At 48.7% G+C, this 14753-nt stretch overlaps 1 protein-coding gene across 4 annotated transcripts in view; it reads left to right on the forward strand.

Annotated features, from left to right (window-relative positions):
- The window catches only part of PTPRG (protein tyrosine phosphatase receptor type G), a 733410-nt gene that overhangs the window by 570354 nt on the left and 148303 nt on the right, over positions 1 to 14753 (forward strand). The window lies entirely within an intron of this gene.

Below are 14753 nucleotides of genomic sequence, written 5' to 3' on the forward strand. Positions count from 1 at the left end.
TGTTTCTCATTGGCAGGTAAATATGGAGTATTGGTAACAAGGTCTATACATACAGTCTAGTACACTGTCATACAATGTGTAATTGTAAAAGTACACCCTTGATAAGTGTGCTAATTAAATCTCAAAATCTTATTCTTACACCTAAATTATGTTCTCTGTGATATACTTTTTATGTTATAGTGCTGAAACTTGTATTAAGTATTATTATGTTTTTGTTATTATTTCTCTAACGTCCTAGTGGATGCTGGGGACTCCGTAAGGACCATGGGGAATAGACGGGCTCCGCAGGAGACAGGGCACTTTAAGAAAGAATTTGGATTCTGGTGTGCTCTGGCTCCTCCCTCTATGTCCCTCCTCCAGACCTCAGTTTGAATCTGTGCCCGGACGAGCTGGGTGCTACTTAGTGAGCTCTCCTGAGCTTGCTATAAGAAAGTATTTTGTTAGGTTTTTTTATTTTCAGGGAGATCTGCTGGCAACAGACTCCCTGCATCGTGGGACTGAGGGGAGAGAAGCAGCCCTACTCTCTGAAGATAGGTCCTGCTTCTTAGGCTACTGGACACCATTAGCTCCAGAGGGATCGTAAACAGGATCTCACCCTTTGTCGTCCGATCCCGGAGCCGCGCCGCTGTCCCCCTCGCAGAGCCGGAAGAAAGAAGCCGAGTGAAAGAAGCAAGAAGACTTCAAAATCAGCGGCAGAAGACTCCAGTCTTCAAACTGAGGTAGCGCACAGCACTGCAGCTGTGCGCCATTGCTCCCACACTACACCCACATACTCCGGTCACTGTAGGGTGCAGGGCGCAGGGGGGGGGGGGCGCGCCCTGGGCAGCAATAAGGACCTCTTGGCAAAAGTTGGGCATATATACAGTTGGGCACTGTATATATGCATGAGCCCCCGCCATTATATTGTACAGAAACGCGGGACAGAAGCCCGCCGCTGAGGGGGCGGGGCTTCTTCCTCATCACTCACCAGCGCCATTTTTTCTCCACAGCTCCGCTGAGAGGAAGCTACCCAGGCTCTCCCCTGCAGATTCACGGTAGAAGAGGGTAAAAAGAGAGGGGGGGGGGCACATAAATTAGGCGCAAAAACATAATATACAGCAGCTACTGGGTTAACACTAAGTTACTGTGTGATTCCTGGGACATATAGCGCTGGGGTGTGTGCTGGCATACTCTCTGTCTCTCCAAAGGGCCTTGTGGGGGAACTGTCTTCAAAAAAGAGCATCCCGTGTGTGTGTGTGTGTGTGTGTGTGTGTGTGTGTGTGTGTGTGTGTGTGTGTCGGTACGCCTGTGTCGACATGTTTGACAAGGAAGGCTATGTGGAAGCAGAGCGGGAGCAAATGAATGTGGTGTCTCCGCCGACGGCGCCGACACCTGATTGGATGGATATGTGGAAGGTTTTAAATGATAATGTTAATTCCTTGCATAAAAGGTTGGATAAAGCTGAAACCTTAGGACAGTCGGGGTCTCAGCCCATGCCTGATCCTATGTCGCAGAGGCCGTCGTGGTCTCAAAAGCGCCCACTATCCAAAATTGTTGACACAGATACCGACACGGATTCTGACTTCAGTGTCGATTACGATGATGCAAAGTTACAGCCTAAATTGGCTAAAGCCATCCGTTATATGATTATAGCAATGAAGGAGGTGTTGCACATCACAGAGGAAACCCCAGTCCCTGACAAGAGGGTTCATATGTATGGGGAAAAAAGGCAGGTGGTGACCTTTCCCCCTTCACATGAGCTAAATGAGTTATGTGAAAAGGCTTGGGAATCTCCAGATAAAAAACTGCAGGTTTCCAAACGGATGCTTATGGCGTATCCTTTCCCGCCAACGGACAGGTTACGCTGGGAATCCTCCCCTAGGGTGGACAAAGCTCTAACACGCTTATCCAAGAGGGTAGCCCTGCCGTCACAGGATACGGCCACCCTAAAAGATGCTGCGGATAGAAAGCAAGAGGGTACCCTGAAGTCCATTTATACACATTCAGGTACCTTACTAAGGCCGGCAATTGCGTCGGCCTGGGTATGTACTGCTGTAGCAGCATGGACGGATACCTTATCTGAGGAACTTGATACCTTGGACAAGGATACTATATTGATGACCCTGGGGCATATAAAAGACGCTGTCCTATATATGAGAGATGCTCAAAGAGACATTAGCCTACTGGGCTCTAGAATAAATGCAATGTCGATTTCTGCCAGAAGGGTCCTGTGGACTCTACAATGGACAGGCGATGCCGACTCAAAAAGGCACATGGAGGTTTTACCTTACAAGGGTGAGGAATTGTTTGGGGAGGGTCTCTCGGACCTGGTCTCCACAGCTACTCCTGGAAAGTCAAATTTTTTGCCATATGTTCCCTCACAACCTAAGAAAGCACCATATTACCAAATGCAGTCCTTTCGTTCACAAAAAGGCAAGAAAGTCCGAGGTGCGTCCTTTCTTGCCAGAGGCAGCGGCAGAGGAAAGAAGCTGCACAACACAGCTAGTTCTCAGGAACAGAAGTCCTCCCCGGCTTCCACTAAATCCACCGCATGACGCTGGGGCTCCACAGGCGGAGCTAGGCCCGGTGGGGGCGCGTCTCTGAAATTTCAGCCACAAGTGGGTTCACTCCCAGGTGGATTCCTGGGCAATAGAGATTGTGTCTCAGGGATACAAGCTGGAATTCGAGGAGATGTCCCCTCACCGATACCTCAATTCGGCCCTGCCAGCTTCCCCCCTAGAGAGGGAAATAGTGTTAGCTGCAATTCACAAATTGTATCTTCAGCAGGTGGTGGTCAAGGTTCCCCTCCTTCAACAAGGAAAGGGTTATTATTCGACCATGTTTGTGGTACCGAAACCGGACGGTTCGGTCAGACCCATATTAAATTTAAAATCCCTGAACATATACCTGAAAAGGTTCAAGTTCAAGATGGAATCGCTCAGAGCGGTCATCGCAAGCCTGGAAGTGGGGGATTTTTTGGTGTCTCTGGACATAAAGGATGCATACCTTCATGTCCCCATTTATCCACCTCATCAGGCGTACCTCAGATTTGTGGTACAGGATTGTCATTACCAATTCCAGACGTTGCCGTTTGGTCTCTCCACGGCACCGAGAATATTTACCAAGGTAATGGCGGAAATGATGGTGCTCCTGCGAAAGCAAGGGGTCACAATTATCCCATACTTTGACGATCTCCTCATAAAGGCGAGGTCCAGAGAGCAGTTGCTGATCAGCGTAGCACGCTCTCGGGAAGTGTTACAACAGAACGGCTGGATTCTAAATATTCCAAAGTCGCAGTTGATTCCTATGACTCGTCTGCCCTTCCTGGACATGATTCTGGACACAGACCAGAAGAGGGTTTATCTCCCGATGGAGAAGGCTCAGGAGCTCATGACACTGGTCAGAGACCTATTAAAACCAAAACAGGTGTCTGTGCATCACTGCACGCGAGTCCTGGGAAAGATGGTGGCATCATACGAGGCCATTCCCTTCGGCAGGTTCCATGCGAGGACCTTTCAATGGGATCTGTTGGACAAGTGGACCTTCTCGAGGGCCGCAGATTCGGCATTCAGGACTGGGTACTGGTGACCACAGATGCAAGCCTCCGAGGGTGGGGGGCAGTCACACAGGGAAGAAATTTCCAAGGTCTGTGGTCAAATCAGGAGACTTGCCTTCACATCAATATCCTGGAACTAAGGGCCATATACAACGCCCTACGTCAAGCGGAGACCCTGCTTCGCGACCAATCGGTTCTGATTCAGTCAGACAACATCACCGCAGTGGCTCATGTAAACCGCCAAGGCGGCACAAGGAGCAGAGTGGCGATGGCGGAAGCCACCAGAATTCTTCGCTGGGCGGAGAATCACGTAAGCGCACTGTCAGCAGTGTTCATTCCGGGAGTGGACAATTGGGAAGCAGACTTCCTCAGCAGGCACGACCTCCACCCGGGACAGTGGGGACTTCATCAAGAAGTCTTCACGCAGATTGCAAGTCGGTGGGAACTGCCACAGGTGGACATGATGGCATCCCGCCTCAACAAAAAGCTACAGAGGTATTGCGCCAGGTCAAGAGTCCCTCAGGCGATAGCTGTAGACGCACTAGTGACACCGTGGGTGTTCCAGTCGGTTTATGTATTTCCTCCTCTTCCTCTCATACCCAAGGTGCTGAGAATCATAAGAAAAAGAGGAGTGAGAACAATACTCATTGTTCCGGATTGGCCAAGAAGGACTTGGTATCCAGATCTGCAAGAAATGCTCACAGAGGACCTGTGGCCTCTGCCTCTAAGACAGGACTTGTTGCAACAGGTGCCCTGTCTGTTCCAAGACTTACCGCGGCTGCATTTGACGGCATGGCGGTTGAACGCCGGATCCTAGCAGAAAAAGGCATTCCGGATGAAGTTATTCCTAAGCTGATAAAGGCTAGGAAGGACGTGACGGCTAAACATTATCACCGTATATGGCGAAAATATGTTGCTTGGTGTGAGGCCAGGAATGCCCCCACGGAGGAATTCCAGCTGGGCCGTTTCCTTCACTTCCTACAGGAGGGAGTGACTTTAGGCCTAAAATTGGGTTCCATTAAGGTCCAGATTTCGGCCCTGTCTATTTTCTTTCAAAAAGAACTGGCTTCTCTGCCTGAAGTTCAGACGTTTGTAAAGGGAGTGCTGCATATTCAGCCCCCTTTTGTGCCTCCAGTGGCACCTTGGGATCTTAACGTGGTGTTGAGTTTCCTGAAGTCACACTGGTTTGAGCCACTTAAAACCGTGGAGTTAAAATTTCTCACGTGGAAGGTGGTCATGCTATTAGCCTTGGCTTCAGCTAGGCGTGTGTCAGAATTAGCGGCTTTGTCACATAAAAGCCCCTATCTGGTTTTCCATATGGACAGGGCGGAATTGCGGACCCGTCCACAATTTCTGCCAAAAGTGGTGTCATCTTTTCATATGAACCAACCTATTGTGGTGCCTGTGGCTACTCGTGACTTGGAGGATTCCGAGTTACTAGATGTGGTCAGGGCTTTGAAGGTTTATGTGGCTAGAGCAGCTAGTGTCATGAAAACTGAGTCGCTGTTTATCCTGTATGCATCCAACAAGATGGGTGCTCCTGCTTCAAAGCAAACTATTGCTCGCTGGATCTGTAACACGATTCAGCAGGCTCATTCTGCGGCTGGATTGCCGCTGCCAAAATCAGTAAAAGCCCACTCCACAAGGAAGGTGGGCTCTTCTTGGGCGGCTGCCCGAGGGGTCTCGCCATTACAGTTTTGCCGAGCAGCTACTTGGTCAGGTTCGAACACTTTTGCAAAGTTCTACAAGTTTGATACCCTGGCTGAGGAGGACCTTGTGTTTGCTCATTCGGTGCTGCAGAGTCATCCGCAGTCTCCCGCCCGTTTGGGAGCTTTGGTATAATCCCCATGGTCCTTATGGAGTGCCCAGCATCCACTAGCACGTTAGAGAAAATAAGATTTTACTTACCGGTAAATCTATTTCTCGTAGTCCGTAGTGGATGCTGGGCGCCCGTCCCAAGTGCGGACTTCTTCTGCAATACTTGTATATAGTTATTGCTTAAATAAGGGTTATGTTATAGTTGCATCAGGGTAGTTCTGATGCTCCGTTGTTGTTCATACTGTTAACTGGGTAAGTTTATCACAAGTTATACGGTGTGGCTGGTATGAGTCTTGCCCTGGATTCCAAAATCCTTTCCTTGTACTGTCAGCTCTTCCGGGCACAGTTTCTCTAACGGATGTCTGGAGGAGGGACATAGAGGGAGGAGCCAGAGCACACCAGAATCCAAATTCTTTCTTAAAGTGCCCTGTCTCCTGCGGAGCCCGTCTATTCCCTATGGTCCTTACGGAGTCCCCAGCATCCACTACGGACTACGAGAAATAGATTTACCGGTAAGTAAAATCTTGTTTTTATTTATATGGCGCCACATGGAATCCCCAGCGCCCAATTACAGAGTAAACAAATAAGCAAAACATGAAGACAATGACTTACAGTTCAATACAATATAGGACAAGTACAGGGTATATAAACATAGCTGCGTCAGTAAACAGCGCTGATATAAGTATCAGGGTGGCAGAAAACCGAAGGATTTGGTGCTATCAAAGGGAGTATTGAAAAGAAGATAGGTTAAGTAAGAGACGTAAAAGCATATGAGGGAAAAGAACCCTGCTCGTGAAAGCTTACATTCTAATGGGGAGGGGCACACAGACGGGTGACACAGACGGGGTACATAGAGAGCATGGAACAGAGGGTTAGGATGAGATTTGGCTGGGTTTGGTGAAGAAGTAGGTCTTGAGAGCCCGTTTGAAGTTCTGTAGAGAGATGGAGAGTCTGAGGGGGAGAGGAAGAGAATTCCAGAGAAAGGGAGCAGCACGTGAAAAATCTTGGAGATAGGAGTGTGAGGAAGTAATCAGAAGACAGGAGAGTCGGCGTGCATTAGCAGAGCGAAGAGGACGGGTGGGAGAGTAAAAGGAGATAAGGTCAGAGTTGTAAATGGGAGAGGAGTGGGTGAGGGCTTTGTAAGTGACTGTGAGAAGCTTAAAATGGATTCTGAAGGGGAAGGGAAGCCAGTGAAGGTCTTGTAGGAGAGGGGAGGTGGACGTAGTGCGTTTGGTGAGGAAGATGATCCGGGCTGCAGCATTGAGGATAGATTGGAGCGGAGAGATGTATGTGTTAGGGCAGGGCTGGCCAAACCGGTCCTCGAGATCTACCAACAGTTCATGTTTTCCAGGCCTCCTGGGGATCTGTAGAATTGTCAGTTAGGAATAAATGCAGCACATCTTAATTAGTTATGACTACACCTGTGCACTAGCTAGGTTGTCTGGAAAATGTGAACTGTTGGTAGATCTTGAGGACTGGTTTGGCCAGCTCTGTGTTAGGGGGTATGGGTCATTAGGTCGACAAGACTTAGGTTGACAGTCATTAGGTCAACCACTATTGGTCGACATGCATTAGGTCGACATGGAAAAGGGTCGACATGCGGGGTTTTTTTTTGTTTTGTTTCTCTGACGTCCTAGTGGATGCTGGGAACTCCGAAAGGACCATGGGGAATAGCGGCTCCGCAGGAGACTGGGCACAAAAGTAAAAGCTTTAAGACTACCTGGTGTGCACTGGCTCCTCCCCCTATGACCCTCCTCCAAGCCTCAGTTAGATTTTTGTGCCCGAACGAGAAGGGTGCACACTAGGTGGCTCTCCTGAGCTGCTTAGTGAAAAAGTTTTAAGTATAGGTTTTTTATTTTCAGTGAATCCTGCTGGCAACAGGTTCACTGCACCGAGGGACTAAGGGGAGAAGAAGCGAACTCACCTGCGTGCAGAGTGGATTGGGCTTCTTAGGCTACTGGACATTAGCTCCAGAGGGACGATCATAGGCCCAGCCATGGATGGGTCCCAGAGCCGCGCCGCCGGCCCCCTTACAGAGCCAGAAGACAGAAGAGGTCCGGGAAATCGGCGGCAGAAGACGTCCTGTCTTCAATAAGGTAGCGCACAGCACCGCAGCTGTGCGCCGTTGCTCTCAGCACACTTCACACTCCGGTCACTGAGGGTGCAGGGCGCTGGGGGGGGGGGGGGGGCGCCCTGAGACGCAATAAAAACACCTTAGATGGCAAAAAATACATCACATATAGCTCCTGGGCTATATGGATGCATTTAACCCCTGCCAGTTTTTACTTAAAAAAGCGGGAGAAAGGCCGCCGAGAAGGGGGCGGAGCCTATCTTCTCAGCACACAAGCGCCATTTTCCCTCACAGCTCCGCTGGAAGGACGTCTCCCTGACTCTCCCCTGCAGTCCTGCACTACAGAAACAGGGTAAAACAAGAGAGGGGGGGCACTAATTTGGCAGATAAATCAATACAGCAGCTATAACAGGGAGTAACACTTATATAAGGTTATCCCTGTATATATATAGCGCTCTGGTGTGTGCTGGCAAACTCTCCCTCTGTCTCCCCAAAGGGCTAGTGGGGTCCTGTCCTCTATCAGAGCATTCCCTGTGTGTGTGCTGTGTGTCGGTACGTTGTGTCGACATGTATGAGGAGGAAAATGGTATGGAGGCGGAGCAATTGCCTGTAATAGTGATGTCACCCCCTAGGGAGTCGACACCTGACTGGATGGTCTTATGGAAGGAATTACGTGATAGCGTCAGCACTTTACAAAAGACTGTTGACGACATGAGACAGCCGGCAAATCAGTTATTACCTGTACAGGCGTCTCAAACACCGTCAGGGGCTCTAAAGCGCCCGTTACCTCAGATGGTCGACACAGACCCAGACACGGACACTGACTCCAGTGTCGACGGTGAGGAAACAAACGTATTTTCCAGTAGGGCCACACGTTACATGATCACGGCAATGAAGGAGGTTTTGAACATTTCTGATACTACAAGTACCACAAAAAAGGGTATTATGTGGGGTGTGAAAAAACTACCCGTAGTTTTTCCTGAATCAGATGAATTAAATGAGGTGTGTGATGAAGCGTGGGTTTCCCCCGATAAAAAACTGCTAATTTCTAAAAAATTATTGGCATTATACCCTTTCCCGCCAGAGGTTAGGGCGCGTTGGGAAACACCCCCTAGGGTAGATAAGGCGCTCACACGCTTATCAAAACAAGTGGCGTTACCGTCTCCTGATACGGCCGCCCTCAAGGAACCAGCTGATAGGAAGCTGGAAAATATCCTAAAAAGTATATACACACATACTGGTATTATACTGCGACCAGCAATCGCCTCAGCCTGGATGTGCAGTGCTGGGGTGGCTTGGTCGGATTCCCTGACTGAAAATATTGATACCCTGGACATGGACAGTATATTATTGACTATAGAGCATTTAAAGGATGCATTTCTATATATGCGAGATGCACAGAGGGATATTTGCACTCTGGCATCAAGAGTAAGTGCGCTGTCCATTTCTGCCAGAAGAGGGTAATGGACGCGACAGTGGTCAGGTGATGCGGATTCCAAACGGCATATGGAAGTATTGCCGTATAAAGGGGAGGAGTTATTTGGGGTCGGTCTATCGGACCTGGTGGCCACGGCAACGGCTGGGAAATCCACCTTTTTACCCCAGGTCACCTCTCAGCAGAAAAAGACACCGTCTTTTCAGGCTCAGTCCTTTCGTCCCCATAAGGGCAAGCGGGCAAAAGGCCACTCATATCTGCCCCGGGGCAGAGGAAGGGGAAAAAGACTGCAGCAGGCAGCCTCTTCCCAGGAACAGAAGCCCTCCCCTGCTTCTGCTAAGTCCTCAGCATGACGCTGGGGCCTTACAAGCGGACTCCGGCACGGTGGGGGCCCGTCTCAAGAATTTCAGCGCGCAGTGGGCTCACTCGCAAGTGGACCCCTGGATCCTGCAGGTAGTATCTCAGGGGTACAAATTGGAATTCGAGACGTCTCCCCCTCGCCGGTTCCTGAAGTCTGCTTTACCAACGTCTCCCTCCGACAGGGAGGCGGTATTGGAAGCCATTCACAAGCTGTATTCCCAGCAGGTGATAATCAAGGTACCCCTCCTACAACAGGGAAAGGGGTATTATTCCACGCTGTTTGTGGTACCGAAGCCGGACGGCTCGGTGAGACCTATTTTAAATCTGAAATCCTTGAACACTTACATACAAAGGTTCAAATTCAAGATGGAATCACTCAGAGCAGTGATAGCGAACCTGGAAGAAGGGGACTAAATGGTGTCTCTGGACATCAAGGATGCTTACCTCCATGTCCCAATTTGCCCTTCTCACCAAGGGTACCTCAGGTTTGTGGTACAGAACTGTCACTATCAGTTTCAGACGCTGCCGTTTGGATTGTCCACGGCACCCCGGGTCTTTACCAAGGTAATGGCCGAAATGATGATTCTTCTTCGAAGAAAAGGCGTCTTAATTATCCCTTACTTGGACGATCTCCTGATAAGGGCAAGGTCCAGGGAACAGTTAGAGGTCGGAGTAGCACTATCTCAAGTAGTACTACGACAGCACGGGTGGATTCTAAATATTCCAAAATCGCAGCTGATTCCGACGACACGTCTGCTGTTCCTAGGGATGATTCTGGACACAGTCCAGAAAAAGGTGTTTCTCCCGGAGGAGAAAGCCAGGGAGTTATCCGAGCTAGTCAGGAACCTCCTAAAACCAGGCCAAGTGTCAGTGCATCAATGCACAAGGGTCCTGGGAAAAATGGTGGCTTCTTACGAAGCGATTCCATTCGGCAGATTCCACGCAAGAACTTTTCAGTGGGATCTGCTGGACAAATGGTCCGGATCGCATCTTCAGATGCATCAGCGGATAACCCTGTCTCCAAGGACAAGGGTGTCTCTCCTGTGGTGGTTGCAGAGTGCTCATCTTCTAGAGGGCCGCAGATTCGGCATTCAGGACTGGGTCCTGGTGACCACGGATGCCAGCCTGAGAGGCTGGGGAGCAGTCACACAGGGAAGAAATTTCCAGGGCTTGTGGTCAAGCATGGAGACGTCATTTCACATAAATATCCTGGAACTAAGGGCCATTTACAATGCCCTAAGTCAAGCAAGGCCTCTGCTTCAGGGTCAGCCGGTGTTGATCCAGTCGGACAACATCACGGCAGTCGCCCACGTAAACAGACAGGGCGGCACAAGAAGCAGGAGGGCAATGGCAGAAGTTGCAAGGATTCTTCGCTGGGCGGAAAATCATGTGATAGCACTGTCAGCAGTATTCATTCCGGGAGTGGACAGCTGGGAAGCAGACTTCCTCAGCAGACACGACCTCCACCCGGGGGAGTGGGGACTTCACCCAGAAGTCTTCCACATGATTGTGAACCGTTGGGAAAAACCAAAGGTGGACATGATGGCGTCCCGCCTCAACAAAAAACTAGACAGATATTGCGCCAGGTCAAGGGACCCTCAGGCAATAGCTGTGGACGCTCTGGTAACACCGTGGGTGTACCAGTCAGTGTATGTGTTCCCTCCTCTGCCTCTCATACCCAAAGTACTGAGAATCATAAGAAGGAGAGGAGTAAGGACTATACTCGTGGCTCCGGATTGGCCAAGAAGGACTTGGTACCCGGAACTTCAAGAGATGCTCACGGAGGACCCGTGGCCTCTACCTCTAAGAAAGGACCTGCTTCAGCAGGGACCCTGTCTGTTCCAAGACTTACCGCGGCTGCGTTTGACGGCATGGCGGTTGAACGCCGGATCCTGAAGGAAAAAGGCATTCCGGATGAAGTCATCCCTACCCTGATCAAAGCCAGGAAGGATGTAACTGTCCAACATTATCACCGTATTTGGCGTAAATATGTTGCGTGGTGTGAGGCCAGGAAGGCCCCTACAGAGGAATTTCAACTGGGTCGTTTCCTGCATTTCCTGCAAACAGGACTGTCTATGGGCCTAAAATTAGGGTCCATTAAGGTTCAAATTTCGGCCCTGTCGATTTTCTTCCAGAAAGAACTAGCTTCAGTTCCTGAAGTTCAGACGTTTGTCAAGGGGGTACTGCATATACAGCCTCCTTTTGTGCCTCCAGTGGCACCTTGGGATCTCAATGTAGTTTTGGGGTTCCTAAAATCACATTGGTTTGAACCACTCACCACTGTGGACTTAAAATATCTCACATGGAAAGTGGTAATGCTGTTAGCCCTGGCTTCAGCCAGGCGTGTCTCAGAATTGGCGGCTTTATCCTATAAAAGCCCTTACCTAATTTTTCATACGGACAGGGCAGAATTGAGGACTCGTCCTCAATTTCTCCCTAAGGTGGTTTCAGCGTTTCACTTAAACCAGCCTATTGTGGTACCTGCGGCTACTAGGGACTTGGAGGACTCCAATTTGCTGGACGTAGTCAGGGCCCTGAAAATATATGTTTCCAGGACGGCTGGAGTCAGAAAATCTGACTCGCTGTTTATCCTGTATGCACCCAACAAGCTGGGTGCTCCTGTTTCTAAGCAGACTATTGCTCGTTGGATTTGTAGTACAATTCAGCTTGCACATTCTGTGGCAGGCCTGCCACAGCCAAAATCTGTAAAAGCCCATTCCACAAGGAAAGTGGGCTCATCTTGGGCGGCTGCCCGAGGGGTCTCGGCTTTACAACTTTGCCGAGCAGCTACTTGGTCAGGGGCAAACACGTTTGCTAAATTCTACAAATTTGATACCCTGGCTGAGGAGGACCTGGAGTTCTCTCATTCGGTGCTGCAGAGTCATCCGCACTCTCCCGCCCGTTTGGGAGCTTTGGTAAAATCCCCATGGTCCTTTCGGAGTTCCCAGCATCCACTAGGACGTCAGAGATAATAAGAATTTACTTACCGATAATTCTATTTCTCATAGTCCGTAGTGGATGCTGGGCGCCCATCCCAAGTGCGGATTGTCTGCAATACTTGTACATAGTTATTGTTACAAAAATCGGGTTATTATTGTTGTGAGCCATCTTTTCAGAGGCTCCTCTGTTATCATGCTGTTAACTGGGTTCAGATCACAAGTTGTACGGTGTGATTGGTGTGGCTGGTATGAGTCTTACCCGGGATTCAGAATCCTTCCTTATTGTGTACGCTCGTCCGGGCACAGTATCCTAACTGAGGCTTGGAGGAGGGTCATAGGGGGAGGAGCCAGTGCACACCAGGTAGTCCTAAAGCTTTTACTTTTGTGCCCAGTCTCCTGCGGAGCCGCTATTCCCCATGGTCCTTTCGGAGTTCCCAGCATCCACTACGGACTATGAGAAATAGAATTATCGGTAAGTAAATTCTAATTTTTTCTATCGTTTTCTTCGGAAAGTGACGGGGAACCCCAATTAGTGCACCGTGTCCCCTCGCATGGCTTGTTTCACTCGCCATACTTTGGGCAAGGTGCCTCGCTGCGCTCAGCACAGGTTACTATTCCCAATCGAGGAGAAGATTTTTTTTTCAAAACTCATGTCGACATTTCTACATGTCGACCTAATGACCATGTCGTCCTAGTGACCATGTCGACCAATAGTGATCGACCTAATGACCGTCTCCCGTGTTAGAGATGCCAGTCAGGAGGAGATTACAGTAGTCCAGTCTGGAGGTGACCAGTGAGTGGATAAGGGTCTTAGTGGCATCCTGGGTGAGAAAGGGTCTGATCCTGGAAATACTATATTTATCAGATGAAAATGACATGTTTGTAATAGGTGCTGCTTAATGTGTGGTTTGAAGGAGAGTAATGTATCATTGTTTTACTATAAAAGCATTAGAAACCAGAAACTTAAATGTGCAGTTTTTATAATTAATGCCTACATTCCAAGACTATCCAGGAAGCAATCAAACTTCGGAGAGTTCTCCCCTAGTCCCTGAAGAGCAGGTCACACTCCTAGGCTTGATGACTCAATATGCATAGTCATCATAGTGACCCTGCCCCCCGCACTGCGCTATAGCGCAAATTGGAATACTGGGGGTGAGTCATTGGTGGTGATAATATTGCTGCCGCACCTGCTGCACTTGCCGTCTGGATTGCCCATCCAGGTCAACCAGAGGGGAGGTAAAATGTTGGCATTTCAAGTATAATGTTATCTTAGAGTTGTGAAAGCTGTACATTAACACTTGTTTAAAACAATTGCCAAACAAGGATACAGTTGACTACAATTCATTGCCATTAGTGGATCATTTAGAATTTCTGCCACATTTTCTGGTTAAGAACTCCACAGTTTAATGGATCATTATTCTTGTTATAACACTCAGTGGCAGCTGGACAAATAATGACTAAATTGCATCCAGAAGAAGTAATAAAAATGCAGAAATTAAGAAAACTGTCTAAAACAATATCTAAGCGTTACGATGTTCCATTTGGAGTAGAGATGTGCGACTGGCACTTTTCGTGTTTTGGTTCTAATTCCACTTTCTTGTTTTGGTTTTGGCTTGGTTCTGCCAAAACCACCCTTTCGTGTTTTGGTTTTAGATCTGGATGATTTTTGGAAAACACATAAAAACGGCTAATATCACAGAATTTGGGGGAAATTTTGATCCAACGGTATTATTAACCTCAATAACATTCATTTCCACTCATTTCCAGTCTATTCTGAACACCTCACACCTCACAATATTGTTTTTAAGCCAAAAGGTTGCACCGAGGTGGCTGTATGACTAAGCTAAACGACACAAGTGTGCTGCACAAACACCTGGCCCATCTAGGAGTGGCACTGCAGTGTCAGGATGGCACCTTTCAAAAACTAGGCCCCAAACAGCACCTCATGCAAAGATGTAGAAAAGGTGCAATGAGGTAGCTGTATGTCTAAGCCAAGTGACATGAACAATTGGCCCATCTAGGAGTGGCACTGCAGTGGCAGACAGGATGGCAGATATCCCATAAAAAAGGCCCCAAACAGCACATAATGCAAAGAAGAAAAAGAGTTGTACCGAGGTTGCTGTATGACTAAGCTAAGCGACACAACCACCTGATCCATCTAGTAGTGTCACGCAGTGGCTGAATGTCGAAAGTGGCCCGCAATTTTTCAGTCCACTGATGCATCTCCTGCACGCCCCTGTAATTTTTAAGAAATTCTGCAATTGGTGGATTTATACGGCAGTACCCCAGGACTAATACAGCAGTACCCCTGGACTCATACGGCAGTGACAGACAGGATGGCACTTTTCAAAAACTAGTCCCCAAACAGCACCTCATGCAAAGATGTCGAAGAGGTGCAATGAGGTAGCTGTATGACTAAGGCAAGCGACACAAACCATTCACACTGGAATTATACGTCCAAATCACTGGAATTATACATCCAAATCACTGTAATTACACGTGCAAAATCACTGGAATTATACGTCCAAATCCACTGGAATTATACGTGCAAAATCACTGGAATTATACGTCCAAATCCACTGGAATTATACGTGC

This window comes from Pseudophryne corroboree, chromosome 9, assembly GCF_028390025.1.
Source record: "Pseudophryne corroboree isolate aPseCor3 chromosome 9, aPseCor3.hap2, whole genome shotgun sequence".
Classification (NCBI taxonomy): domain Eukaryota; kingdom Metazoa; phylum Chordata; class Amphibia; order Anura; family Myobatrachidae; genus Pseudophryne; species Pseudophryne corroboree.